This window comes from Tachyglossus aculeatus, chromosome 26, assembly GCF_015852505.1.
Source record: "Tachyglossus aculeatus isolate mTacAcu1 chromosome 26, mTacAcu1.pri, whole genome shotgun sequence".
In the NCBI taxonomy this organism is placed as follows: Eukaryota; Metazoa; Chordata; class Mammalia; order Monotremata; family Tachyglossidae; genus Tachyglossus; species Tachyglossus aculeatus.
Window position 1 is genome coordinate 12,011,222 of NC_052091.1, and position 13,690 is coordinate 12,024,911.

Genomic DNA, 13,690 nt, shown 5'->3' on the forward strand with positions numbered 1-13,690 from the left:
CAGATTGGCTAATTCCATAAAGTAAAACTGCAGATCAGATTAGAAAAGACAACTGTAATTCTTACTGAAGCAAAGTTTTGCTATTAACACTAATGAATAATTCAGCAAAACCCTAATTCAATAGGAAAGTGCTAATACTGTTAGGTTAGAGCCGCCTGATCTTGGAGACGAGATATTTCACATGAACCATGAAGAAAAGGGAAGAAAAGAAAAGTTGGCTAGGAGACAACTTTGAGAAATGAAAAAAAAAAATCACAGGGGGGTGGGGGAAATCTCTATGTTTTGCCAGCACAGTTTTACAAGGTTTTGTTCCAGGAGGACAGAGCACATCCTGCCAACAAAAGCTGGGTTTTCTCTTTCCGCAGGGAAACCAAATGTTATAAGAGGCAGCAGTGATGGAAGGTCAGAGGGCACCCTGACTGCCTTGTGATGTGTTCCCAACTTGAATCAGCAATGAGGGAAGAGGGAGGGAGGGAGGGAGAATGGGGCCTCCCTTTAAATGGAAAAAATGAGAAGAAACCCATCCTGCTCCACACTTTTTTCAATTCACCTAACTCCCCATTAGGACTCACCTCTTTTACTCTGAGAAATTCAGAAGACGTTAGGAAGCTGAGACCCTAAGAAGACAGTGTGGCTTAGTGGAAAGAGCAAGAGACTGGAAATGAGGAGTACTGGCCTGTAGTATGACCTTGAGCAAGTCACTTAACCTCTCTGGGCCTCTGTTTCCTCTTCTGTAAAAGAGGAAAAGAATAGATAGTGAGCTCCATCTAGGAAAGCAGCCGTGTCCAGCATCATAACCTTGAATCAACCCCAGCACTTAGCGCATAGTGAGTGCTTAATAAATGCCATTATTATATAATAATAATATTACAATTTAACAAACTAAAAACCTTCATTCACATTGGTCTTTATGCAAGCTGGTAACTTGGTCCTCTGAGTCGAAAAGAAGTGACTGCTGGTGGAGTAGGGAAGCAGCACGGGCTAATGGAAAGAGCGTGGGCCTAAGAGTCAGAGGACCTGGGTTCTAATCCTGGCTCTGCCACTTGTCTGCTGTGTGGTCTGTCTCAGTTGCCTCATCTGTAAAATGGGGATTGAGACTGTAAGCCTCACGTGGGACAGGGGCTGTATCCAACCCAATTTGCTTGTATTACCGGGAACGTAGTAAGTGTTTAACAAATACCATACTTATTAATTAGTATTATTATTACAGTGCCTGGAACATATTAAGCACCTAACAAATACCACAATTATTATTATTAGCTGTGACAAGTGAAAACTCTCCAGCCCCACTGGCCACCTGATGAAGTTCCGTTTGACTGGCAGTGCTCTCTCTTATTATCAGTCTCTACCCAGTCCAGCTTGACCTCATTTGACTGGAAGAATTTGCCAGCCCATGGCACTGGCCAACATGGCTGAAAGCCATCCCTGCATATCCAAAGACCCCCGGGGGGATAATGAACTTTATCTTTTCAACAGTCCCGGGGGTGGTGGGGGGGTGGGGGTGGAGGGGAATTGCTGGCAGAACCAGTCATCCCCATTCTCCTTTCCTGGCAGAAACTCCTTTGAGCACAGAGCGATGGTGGTCTGGAATTGTGCTCTGTCTCAGGCCTCTGCTGACCCAAAACTAAGTTCCAGGGTTTTCCTGAAACATCAGCTCTTGCCATTCAGAACTGGCATTTCTTTTCAACTGGGACTTTTTAAAACTGGCATCTTTTCTGCCACATTTGTTGCAATGATTTGGCTCTCCCGAATGATCCTATCGAAGAAGAAGTCCCAACGGCTTTGTTCTTCCTGAGGGCCTTCCAGTTAGAGGATTTTATTTCTATTTTTCCCACTGCTCTCCTCTCCACGCAAGGAATTTACTCCTTCTCTCCCTTTCCAGCCCCAGATTCGGCAGGACCTAAAAAAAGTAGCATGGCCCTGTGGAAAGAGCATGGGCAGGGAAGTCAGAGGATCTGTGTTCTACTCCTACCTCTGCCACTGGGCCTGCTGTTGGACCTCGGGAAAGTTACTTTACTCGTCTGTGTCCCAAGTTCCTCAATGGTACAATGGAGATTCAATATCTGTTCTCCCTTCTACTTAGACTGTGAGCCCCATGTGGGACAGGGACTGCGTCCAACCTGATTAACTGGTATCTATTCCAAAGCTTAGAACAGTGTTTGACACATAGTAAGCACCTAACAAGTATATTAATAATAATAATACCGCTACCCGCCTGGTTACTCCCACCAAGCCAACAAACTTTGTTCCTGTCACTCTCTGCAGCCAGGTGTTGGCTAAGACCCTCATTTCCATTTGGAATTTTAAAAGGTCAGTTCAGAGGGGCTTCCCAGCTTGGGTTATGAGCTTCCTGCCTTCTTCTTAAGCAGACTGCATACTTGGAGGGAATAGAATAAAAGCAGTGTTGCTTTGTACTTTCCCAAGCAATTAGTAGAGTATTCTGTACAAAATAATCACTCAGTAAATATGATTGATGGGTTAATCTGTGGAAAGAGCACAGGCTAGGGAGTCAGAGGACCTGGGTTTGAATCCTGGCTCCATGATTTGCCTGCAGGGTGAACTTGGGTAAGTCTCTTAACTTCTCCGTGCCTCGGTTACCTCATCAGTACAAGGAGGTTTAAATTCTACTCCGTCCTACTTAGAGTGTGAGCCCCCATCCCACACGTATCCAACCTGCTTAATTTGTATCTATCCGGTGCCTAGTACAGTGCTTGGCACATGGTAAGTGCTTAACGAGTAATGTAAATATTAATTACTATCATGCAGAGATGAGTTTCCTGCAGAAGGCACCCCTCCAGCATCCATCACTATCCGGATGTCACTTATAGGGGCCCACTCCATAGAGGGTGAGTTTCTGTGCTAGACTTCCAGACTTGCTCATCCCAGGTCTCAGACAAGACTTGAAAATTTCCAATCAGGGCCGACGAGACTTGAAATGGTGACTTCCTGGACTCTTTTAGCTCTCTGAAGCTTCTTCCCTCTTGCTCCTCATCCCTCCCGCCTCAAATCCCTGCTTCCTTTTCACCCCTGTGCTCAGAATGAAAGGCTATATCCTCTGCATGTGCACAAGGTGGTTCTTTCAGGGCCACTGAATGATGGCATGTTCTGATGAGGGGAGCTCATTTCCCTCTCAAATCAGAAGGCAAATCAACTCTGTGTTAGTTCACAGAGGTTTGAGGAAGACGCATCAAAAGGGTGAAAAACGCCAAGTAGGTTTAGCCCACCAGGGCCCAGACTCCACAAGCACCCACCCAACCAGAGACTCACCAGAAACTTCCCTGGCACTGGGGTTGTTTGTGTAGGGAGACCCTATGTGCCCTGAGCAGCTTCTCTCTTCCTCAGAACTTTCCTGCCTAGGGAAAGCCCAAGCACAAAAAAAGAACTTTTCTGAGAAACAGAAAAGATAACTGCATATTTCTTCTCTTTCTTCCCCAGCGGGACCAGTGTCTACCGACAACTGACACTGTAGTAGCACTTGGGATCGCTCGACATAAGTTGAAAGCACAGTCCCTGCCCTTGAGAAGCTTACACTCTTTGGAGTAGTTTGGGTCTGCAGTCCATATCTCTAAGGAAACTCAATAAATATGAATGAATGAATTAATTAATTAATTAATGCATGCAGAACCTCAACATCTTCCAAATTGCCCTTCAGTGACTTCGACATGTGCTCCAGGAAGCCCCCTCAGGGCTGGTTATGGGGAAGGGGAGGCCGCAGGGAATTAAACATTTGAGCAAACCTGCCATCAGAAGTGGTTTCTGTGGGAACAGGGACTTGGGAGGGAAACGCATGATTCTGGATCGAGAAAGCGTGGGATAGAGACACTCTGGGTTTGAATAGCCTTCTTGGAGGCACCCACAATGTAACATGTGGAAAAAAGTGGGCAAAGGTGGCAATTTTTTCCCCACTTCAGGGCAACTATCTAAAGCCAGTCCTGACTACCTCATTCAGACTGTAGGTGATGAGCGACTGATTTGTGTTTCCTCCAAATCAGGAACTTTTACAACTGCTGACAGACCAGCCACTCCTATAGACTTCCTTTCCAGCTTTGCAATATGGCAGAACAGCTGAGTTGCGGTGGTGACCTTTTACTCCTTTCCAGGTTGAAATGTTGAAGCACCAACATATTAAGGAACTGGATCGAGGCAGACAAGGCCAGCTAGAGCAGTGAGCCTGACAGGAACAGGCAGGGGAGAAGAAACCACTCCCTGCCATTCTGACAATTTCTTCCCTGGCTGAAGGAAATACTGGACCCAGTTCAACCCTAAGGGAACTTCAACATAGAAGTATTATCACAAAGCAGACCAGATATCCAACAAGCTGCAAAGATTCCAGGCTCCTGCTCTATGCTTCCTGAGCTTGACTAGACCTGCAAGGTTTAATTCAGTTGTCTTTATTAAGTGCTTATTGTGTGCAGAGGAGAGGCCCAGGGGCACAGGCACGAAGTCCCTCGGCGAGAAGGGGGGGGGGGGGGGGGCAGGGAGAAGCCGAGGGGCACAGGCGAGGAAGTTTTGTTTTGTTGTCTTGTTTTGTGTTTTGTTTTGTTGTTTGTCGCCACCTAAAACTCAGCATGTCCAAGACTGAACTCCTTGTCTTCCCAGCCAAACCCTGCCCTCTTCCTGACTTTCCCATCACTGTTGATGGCACTACCATTCTTCCCATCTCACAAGCCCGCAACCTTGGTATCATCATTCAATTGTATTTATTGAGCACTTACTATAGGTGGGGCACTGTACTATGCACTTGGAAGAGTACAAAATAACAATAAACAGACACATACTCTGCCCGTAACAAGCTTACGGACTAGACTGTGAGCCTCATGTGGGACAAGGACTGAGTCCAACCTGATTAACTGGTATCTACTCCAGCGCTTGGGTACAGAGCCTGGCTCACAGTAAGCACATAACAAATATCCAAAAATAAAAGATGAAGAGGGGTAAGCAGGTAAGGGTGGCTGTAATTTGCTCAGGAAACAGAAGAGGTTTGGGGAATCACTGGGAAGGAAAGGAAATCCTGGCCTGTGGGCTGGATAGAAAGGGAAGCTCTCAATGCTGGCAATGAAAGGCTATTTGGGAAATGAGAACTGGTAGCAATCACGATTTGGGGAGGGACATGACTGCTTTTGTGACTTTCCAGCAGGCAAGAACCAGAGAAATCAACTTACCTAGCCACACCGAGCAATGATTTCACTGGAGAAAAACCTCTCCTGACCATGCTCTTGAGGGCCACATTAGACCTAAATTTATTTATTTATTTATCTATTTATTTATTCATTCGTTTGTTTGTTTATGTTAATATTTGTCTCCCCTGCTAGACTGCAGTATCGTTGGGAACAAGGGAATGTGTCTGTTTATTATTACATTGTGCTTTCCAAAGGGCTTAGTACAGTGCTTTGCAACAGTAAGCACTCAATAAATATGATTGAACAAACCTAAATCTCCCTACATTTCAGGATTTCTGCCTTGAGAAAGAAGGAAACAGGTTAACCAAACTGAAAGGGCTAATGCTACCTGGTCTAAAAGTCGACCTGCTCTCATTTGCATGGCTGGGAAACATACACACACGCACACACACACAACCGCTAATTGTCTCTTTTTTCAAGCTGGAAAACCTTCCATGCAAACAAAGCTGCTTTGTTTCCTTATGCAAAGTGTTATATTTTGGTCAAATGGAAACATCATTCTTGTATTAAGCACTTGCAAAGAAGGAAAAATGGATCATAATTCATGTGGTTAGAAAAACACTGTATTTGTTTGACTACTTAGGGGCAGCTTCTCTGGCCTCTGTTTACGCTAGGAACTTGAATGGTGCAGTAGACTAATCTAAATACATTCATTTTATGTTGTTTTTGTGTTTTTACTGTTTTATCTTCCCTTATTTGTCTTTCACAAGTTCCCTCTCCCTGACAATCTTAGATTGTGAGCCCTTGGGTCCAGGGATCTTTTACTCTTGTATTTTTCCCCAGTGCTTAGTACAGTGTTTTGCACACAGTAGATACTTAATAAATATTACTACTAATAATAATTAATAATAATTGTGATATTTAAGCATTTAGTCTGTGCCTGGCACTGTACTAACCACTGGGGTGAATACAGGGAAACCATTCATTCATTCATTCACTCAATCATATTGAGCGCTTATTGTGTTCAGAGCACTGTACTAAGCACTTGGGAGAGTAAAATATAACAACAAATGGACTCATTCCCTGCCGACAACTAGTTTACTGTCTAGAGGGGGAAACTGACATTAATGTAAATAAATAAATTACAGATATGTACATATGTGCTGTGGGGCTGGGAGAGGGGATGAATAAAGGGAGCATATCAGGGTGACTAAGAAGGGAGTGGGAGAAGAGGAAAGGAGGGCTTAGTCAGGGAAAGCCTCTTGGAAGAGATGTGCCTTCAATAAGGCTTTGAAGGCTGGCAGAGTAATTGTCTGCCGGATATGAGGAGGGAGGGGTTCCAATACAAAGGCAGGATGTGGGAGAGAGGTCAGCAGTGAGACAGATGAGCTAGAGGTAGTGAGAAGATTAGCATTAGAGGAGTAAAGTGTGTGGGCTGTGTTGTAGCAGGAGAGTAGTGAGGTGAGGTAGGAGGAGGCAAGGTGATTGAGTGCTTTAAAGCCAATGGTGAGGAGTTTTTGCTGGATGCGAAGGTGGTTGGGCAAGCACTGGAGTTTCTTGATGAGTGGAGAAACATATCCTGGATGTTTTTGTAAAAAAATGATCCAGGCAGCAAAGTGAAGTATGGATTGGAGTGGGAAAAGACAGGAGGCATGGAGGTCAGCAAGAAGTCTGATGCAGCAATCAGGGTGGGCTAGGATAAGTGATGGGATTAATGAGGTAGCAGTTTGGATGGAGAGGAAAGGGAGGATTTTAGTTGTGAAGGTTGAACTGACAGGATTTAGTGATGGAATGAATATGAGGGTTGAACGACAGAGAGAGGAGTCAAGGATAATGCTAAGTTTACGGGCTTGTGGGACAGGATGGACGATGGTGCTGTCTACAGCGATGGGAAAGTCAGAGGGAGGACAGAAGTTGGGTGGAAAGATAGAATTCCTGTTTCAGACATATTAAGTTTGAGGTAACAGGAGAACATCCAAGTAGAGATGTCTCAAAGGCAGGAGGAAATGCGAGACTGCAGAGAGGAAGAGAGATCAGGGCTGGAGATGTAGATTTGGCTATCACCCACACAGAGGTGGTAGTTGAAGCCATGGGAGTGAATGAGAATGTAAATGGAGACTAGAAGGGGACCCAGAACTGAACCTTGAGGGACCCCCACAGTTAAGGAATGGGAGGCAGAGGAGGAGCCCACAAAAGAGACTGAGAATTAGTGGCCAGAAAGTTAGGAGGAGAACCAGGAGAGGACAGTGTCAGTGAAGCCAAAGATGGGTAACGTTTGCAAGAGAAGGAGGTGGTCCACAGTGTCAAAGCCTGCTGAGAGGCCGAGAAGGATTAGAATAGAGGTCATTGGATTTGGCAAGAAGGAGATCATTAGTGACCCTTGAGAGGGCTGTTTCTGTGAAGTGGATGGAAGCCAGAATGAAGGGAGTCAAGAAGAGAATTGGAGGAGAGGAACTTGAGACAGAGGGTGTAGACAACTTGCTCAAGGAGTTTGGAGAGGACTGTTAGGAGGGAGATGGGGTGATAACTGGAGGGAGCTGTGGGGTCAAGGGAGGGTTTTTGTAGGAGAGGGAGACATGCACATGTTTGAAAGCAGTGAGGAAGAAGCCACTGGGGAGTGAGCAGCTGAAGGTGGCAGTTAGCAGGGGAAGAAGGGAGAGGGCAAGTGTTTTGATAAGGCGTGAAGGAGTGGGGTCGGATGCGCAGGTGGAGGGGGTGGATGTTGAGAGAAGGCAGGAGATCGCCTCGAGATTCTGCTGGAAAAGATGGGAGAGTTGAAGAAGGGGCAGAAGGGGAATGGACTGGGGAGGAGCAGGGGAGATTTTAGGGAGATCATGCCTGATAGTGTCAATTTTCTCAATAACATAGGTGTCCAGGTCATTAAGAGCAAGGGATGGGGGAGGTGGAGGGATGGGGGTTTGAGCAAAGGAGCAAAGACCCAGTTAAGGATGTTTACAGAATGAACATTCAAGAATCAGGTCCTCCTTTGCAGGGAACTGTGCCGCGGCCCTGATTAAAACATTTAATAATAATAATAATAGTAATATTTGTAATATTTGTTAAGCATTTATTATGTGTCAAGCACTGTTCTAAGTGCTGGGGTAGATACAAGCTAAAAAGGCTGGACACAGTCCCTGTCCCACATGGGGCTCACAGTCTTAATCCCAGTTATACAGATGAAGGAACTGAAGCACAGAGAAGTCAAATGTCTTACCCAAGGTCACCCAGCAAACAAGTGGGGGAGGTGGGATTAGAACGCAGGTCCTTCTAACTCTCAGGCTCATGTTCTATCCACTAGGCCATGCTGCTTCCCTACAAATTTCCACCGATGACCTCATTTTTTCCGATGAATGTATGTGTTCAAATGTCTCATGCAGAGCTTGCCATCCCAGTGGAAAATTCATAAAGAGCCGCAGTAACAATAAGAGCATTCAGGTTCCCATAGCTATCTGTTGGCCTAGACAGCTGCTAAGCAAATGAGTTTTTACGTCACCTGAACAGGGTGGTGTCTAGTAACTGGCTTTTCCTTTCGCCCGCTGTTTCTACTCAAATGCTTCACGTTCTACCTCAAAGCAGGATGGAGGACAAAATGAAGCAATTCACTTTAGGAGAGGAACCTCACCTAGAAACAGAAAATCAAGCCACGGGGATGCTCAAGGAACTCTCGCTGAAATGGTTCATGGAGACTCAGGCTCCTCTCATGTTACAAAATGGGACTCTGCCCGAGTGGTTCCACGGATTCATTACAAGAAAGTAAGACTTACTCTTTTTTATGGTTTTTATTAAGCGCTTACCTTCTGCCAAGCACTGTACTAAGCACTGGGGTAGATATAAGATAATCAGGTCAGAAACAGTCCTTGTCCCACTTCGGGCTCACAGGAAGTAGGGAGTAAGGTTTAATCCCCGTTTGACAGATGAGGAAGCTGAAGCCCAGGGAAGTTAAATGACTTGCCCAAGGTCATCCAGCAGGCCCATGGTAGAGCAGGGATTAGAACCCAGGTCCTCTGAGTCCCAGGCCCGTGCTCTTCCCACTAGCCCATGCTGCTCTCCCATCCTCTTCCATGTAGTATATTATGAAGGGCAGCATGGCATAGTGATTGGAGCAGGGGCTTGGGAGTCAGAAGGTCAAGGGTTCTGATCCCAGATCTGCCACTTGTCCGCCGTGTGAGCCTGGACAAGTCACTTCACTTCTCTGGGCCTCAGTTACCTCACCTGTAAAATGGGGATTGAAAGACTGTGAGCTCCACGCGGGACAGAAACTGTGTCCAATCCAATTTGCTTGTACCCATCCCAGCGCTTAGAACAGTGCCTGGAGCATAATAATTATGGTATTTGTAAGTGCTTAACAAATAGCACAATTAGTATTAATTATTAATAATAATAAGGGCTCAAACTTATTTGTAAATTCCTCTCTCCATAGAAAGGAGAGAAGGTTTATGATGAGGGTTCTCTTTCTACCCTCCTAAATCTGGGAACAATATTGACTTACCTCTGAGGGCTTTGGGATTCTGGCAGGGCCTGGCTGGATTAGGTGAGGGTTGGAGAACAGGTCTGGGTTTATAATTGCCTCAGTGAAGAGAACTTTAAGCAGTTCAACTCTCCAAAGTTGTTTCCTTTTCAGTTGCTCAATCCATCAGTAGTAGTTATTGAGGCCTACTGTGTTCAGGGCACTGTTCTGAGGTTTATTTTACTGAAGGACAGTTTTGAACGTCCCAGAAAATTTCCTGTTTTATTGTACTCTTCCCAGAGCTTTCTACAGCCCTCTGCATGCAGCAGGCACTCAATAAATACTATTGATTGATTGATAGAAAGCCCCAAAGTGTCAAAAATTCAAATTGCCATTAGGGGGGGAAGATTTGGGTTTTTTAAATGCAGTAAAGTTGCAAATAGTTTTTTACGTTTTTCTCTGGTCATCTTTTATCAGGCGGCTTTCTTAACAAACACTAAAAATGTGAAAGGCCTGGCAGGTCTGTCGATTTAGCAGCTGTTTGTAGCACTGGATCATAGAGGGTTTGTTCACACTGCCTGGCCCACGGCCAAGGTATAACATTGACCTCAACATTCTGAGGACTTTAATCCGGGTTTGCTGAGGGATGCCTTAAGGGAATTGTCCACATTAGAAAGAAGCTCAGAGTAACTTGATTTGCACAAGCATCTTGTGAAGTACTAAATAACCTAATGAAGATTCATTTTTTTTCTGGAGTTCTTAGGGAATGTAGCTGGAGTTCAGTCAAACACTCTGGGTGTTTAAAAGCACGTCCTCCAAGAGGCCTTCCCTGACTAAACTCTCTTTTCCTTTTCTCCAACTCCCTTCTGTGTTGCCCTGATTTGCTCCCTTTATTCACCCCTCTCTCATATGTGAGCCCGCTGTGGGCAGGGATTGTCTCCCTTTGTTGCCAAATTGTACTTTCCAAGTGCTTAGTACAGTGCTTTGCACACAGGAAGCACTCAACAAATCCCATTGATTGACTGATTGAAGTCCCTTTCTTCTTCAGACAGACAGAAGCGCTGCTTGAAGACAAAGCCGTGGGTTGCTTCATCATTCGATTAAGTGACAGGACAATTGGCTTCATTCTCTCTTATAGGTAAGACCATGGGCGAAAGAGGTATCTACCTCAGACCCACTTTCCCTAAAAGATCCCCCTACAGTCCCCCGGTGGACTTCCTGTGGTCATCCTAACAGCATGCCTTCCTCCCTCCCTGGCTCTTAGCTCTAACTTGGATGCTGCTTTGGGGTAAAAAATAGTACCAGCAGTGTCAGAGGAAGGAAATTGTATCCAAGACAGGGAGAAGACACATATGCCGTGGACAAGGGAAAGGAGAAAATTTCCACCAAGGCTTCCTCTGCTCTGGGAAAGGCCAGCTTTTGTCTCTTTTTTTTTAAAAAAATGGCATTTATTAAGTGCTTACTATGTGCCAAGCACTGTACTAAGTGCTGGGGTAGATACAAGGTGATCAGGTTGGGCACAGTCCTTGTCCCATATAAGGCTCTCAGTCTTAATATATATTTTATTAATAATGATAATAGTACTAATTGTGGTATTTGTTAAGCACTATGTGACAGGCACTGTACTAAGCACTGGGGAAGATAATAATAATAGTAATAATAATGGTGGTATTTATTAAGCACTTACTATGTGCCTAGCACTGTTCTAAGTGCTGGAGTAGATACAAGGTAATCGGGTTGTCCCATGGGGGGCTCACAGTCTTAGTCTCCATTTTACAATGGAGGTAACTGAGGCACAGAAAAGTTAAGTGACTTGCCCAAGGTCACCCAGCAGACAAGTTGGGGAGCCGGGGTTAGAACCCAGGTCCTCTGACTCCCAAGCCCGTGCTCTTGCCTCTAGGCCAAGTAACTGGGTTGGACATAGTCCCTGTCTCACATGGGGCTCAAGTCTCAATCCCCATTTTACGGATGAGGTAATCGAGGCACAGAGAAGTGAAGTGACTTGCCCAAGGTCACATGGCAGACAAGCAGCAGAGCTAAGATTAGAACCCAGGTCTTCTGACTCCCAGCCCCATGCTTTATCCACTAGGCCATTCTGCGGCTCAGAAGGTCTGGAGAAGCAATACCAAGCGCTTAGTACAGTGCTCTGCACACAGTAAGTGCTCAATAAATACAATTGAATGAATGAATGAACAAACACCACGGGGTCAAGAGATGTCACAACTCAACCCGGTGGGTTTCCATTACAGAGGTAGCGACCGGTGCCGGCACTTCGTCATTAACCAACTCCAGAACCGACGTTATATCATCTCCGGAGACACCCGCTCCCATGACACCCTCCAAGGGCTCATCAGCTACTACAAGTCTTCACAGATCGAGCCGTTTGGGGAAAACCTCACTTTCTCCTGCTCTCGGGTAGGCTGAGCCCAGCTGTCCTGAGGCCGGGGATTTTATCTCGGGGTCAGAGGGGAAAGAGGCAGGTGGACTGGTACCCTGTCTGAAGCTCCAACCGTCAACCTTCTTAGGACTGGAATGAAGAGCCCTAGGGCCTCCTAATTCCTCTCCTGTGGAGTTCAGGATCAGAATTAGTTAGGGGTCGGTGAGATGATGGCAAACTCGAGAGGCTGGGGCTTCATTCTGGGAGTATTCAGGAAGTATAGGTCAGGGGAAGCGATTGTCGTCTCACATGGAGAACCATGGCTGAGCCCTGGCTCAAGACTTGAGGCCCGAGAACCTGCCCGATTGTAGTTGATTGCAGTGATGGAGAGATAGTTCATTGCGGGCAAGGAACATGTCTGTTTATTGTTATATCGTACTCTTCTAAGCGCTTAGTACAGTGCTTTGTGCACAGTAAGTGCTCAAGAAATATGATTGAATGAATGAATAGCTGTTGGCATAATGCCGCTCATACTGTCTCTTCCCTGCCTGTCCCTGTTTGGGGCACACAGGGCAACTAGCAACTTCTAATCCCAGCTCTGCTACTTGTCTGCTGTGTGACCTTGGGCAAGTCACTTCATTTCTCTGTGCCTCAGTTACCTCATCTGTAAAATGGGGAATGAGACTCTGAGCCCCATGTGAGACAGGGACTGTGTCCAACCCCGTTTTCTTGCATCCACCCCAGCACTTAGTACAGTGCCTGGCACAAGGTAAGTGATTAACAAATACCACAATTATGATTTTGATTATTCCCCACTGCTGCCACTGCCCCAGTAGGCAGAAACCAGGCCTTCAGATTCCCAGAGCTGGACTCTTTCTACTGGACAGACAGTGGGGAAGTGACTAATCCTCTGCCCTGCTCTCTGCCCCAGCTTCCAGCACAGTGTTACAGCTGGGGGTCCTGTGCCAGCCCCCTCGAGAAACTCTCAAAATACAGCAAATACTATCCACCAGGCCATGCTGCTTCTCTATCCCACATGGGGCTCACAGTCTAAGTAGGAGGTAGAACAGCTATCAAAACCTGGTTTGATTTACCCCACAGCCTGATGAGACCGACTTGTATGATGCAATCTCTTTGAATCCTTCAAAGTCGGCCAGACCTGGAAAGACTGATGTCTTCTTCGCAAAGCAAGTGGCTGGGGACTCTCAGCCTTCTGGTTCCACAAGTGATGAGCCTAACTATCCCAGAGAAGCTCTGGTACCCAAGACTTCCTTTCTCTATGATAAGAAAATCCAGGAAAAATGTCCTGGGAGTGTGATGACGGAAGAGGAAAACAACTTTTCTCTCCAGGTGGGTATGGTTTCAAGGCCCGGGGAATAATTCCTGACTGTATACAGCACTAATCTTTGACTTTACACTGCAGTTTTCTCCCTCTCGGTATCCCTTTGAGAGGTCGGGGGAGAGAGGGAAGATGTGGGGGAGAGAGAGAAAGAGAGGTGGCTGGGAGTGGGGGCAGGGGAAGAGGAGCAGTTATTGTATCGTCTTACCCTGTCTTAATCAAAACTAGATTATTTGCCTGTAGTCCTACAGCTTGGTGTGTCCTTCACCCTCCATCCAGTGCGGCTCCCATTCATTCATTCATTCATTCAATCTCATTTATTGAGCGCTTACTGTGTGCAGAGCACTGTACTAAGCGCTTGGGAAGTACAAGTTGGCAACATATAGAGACGGTCCCTACCCAACAAT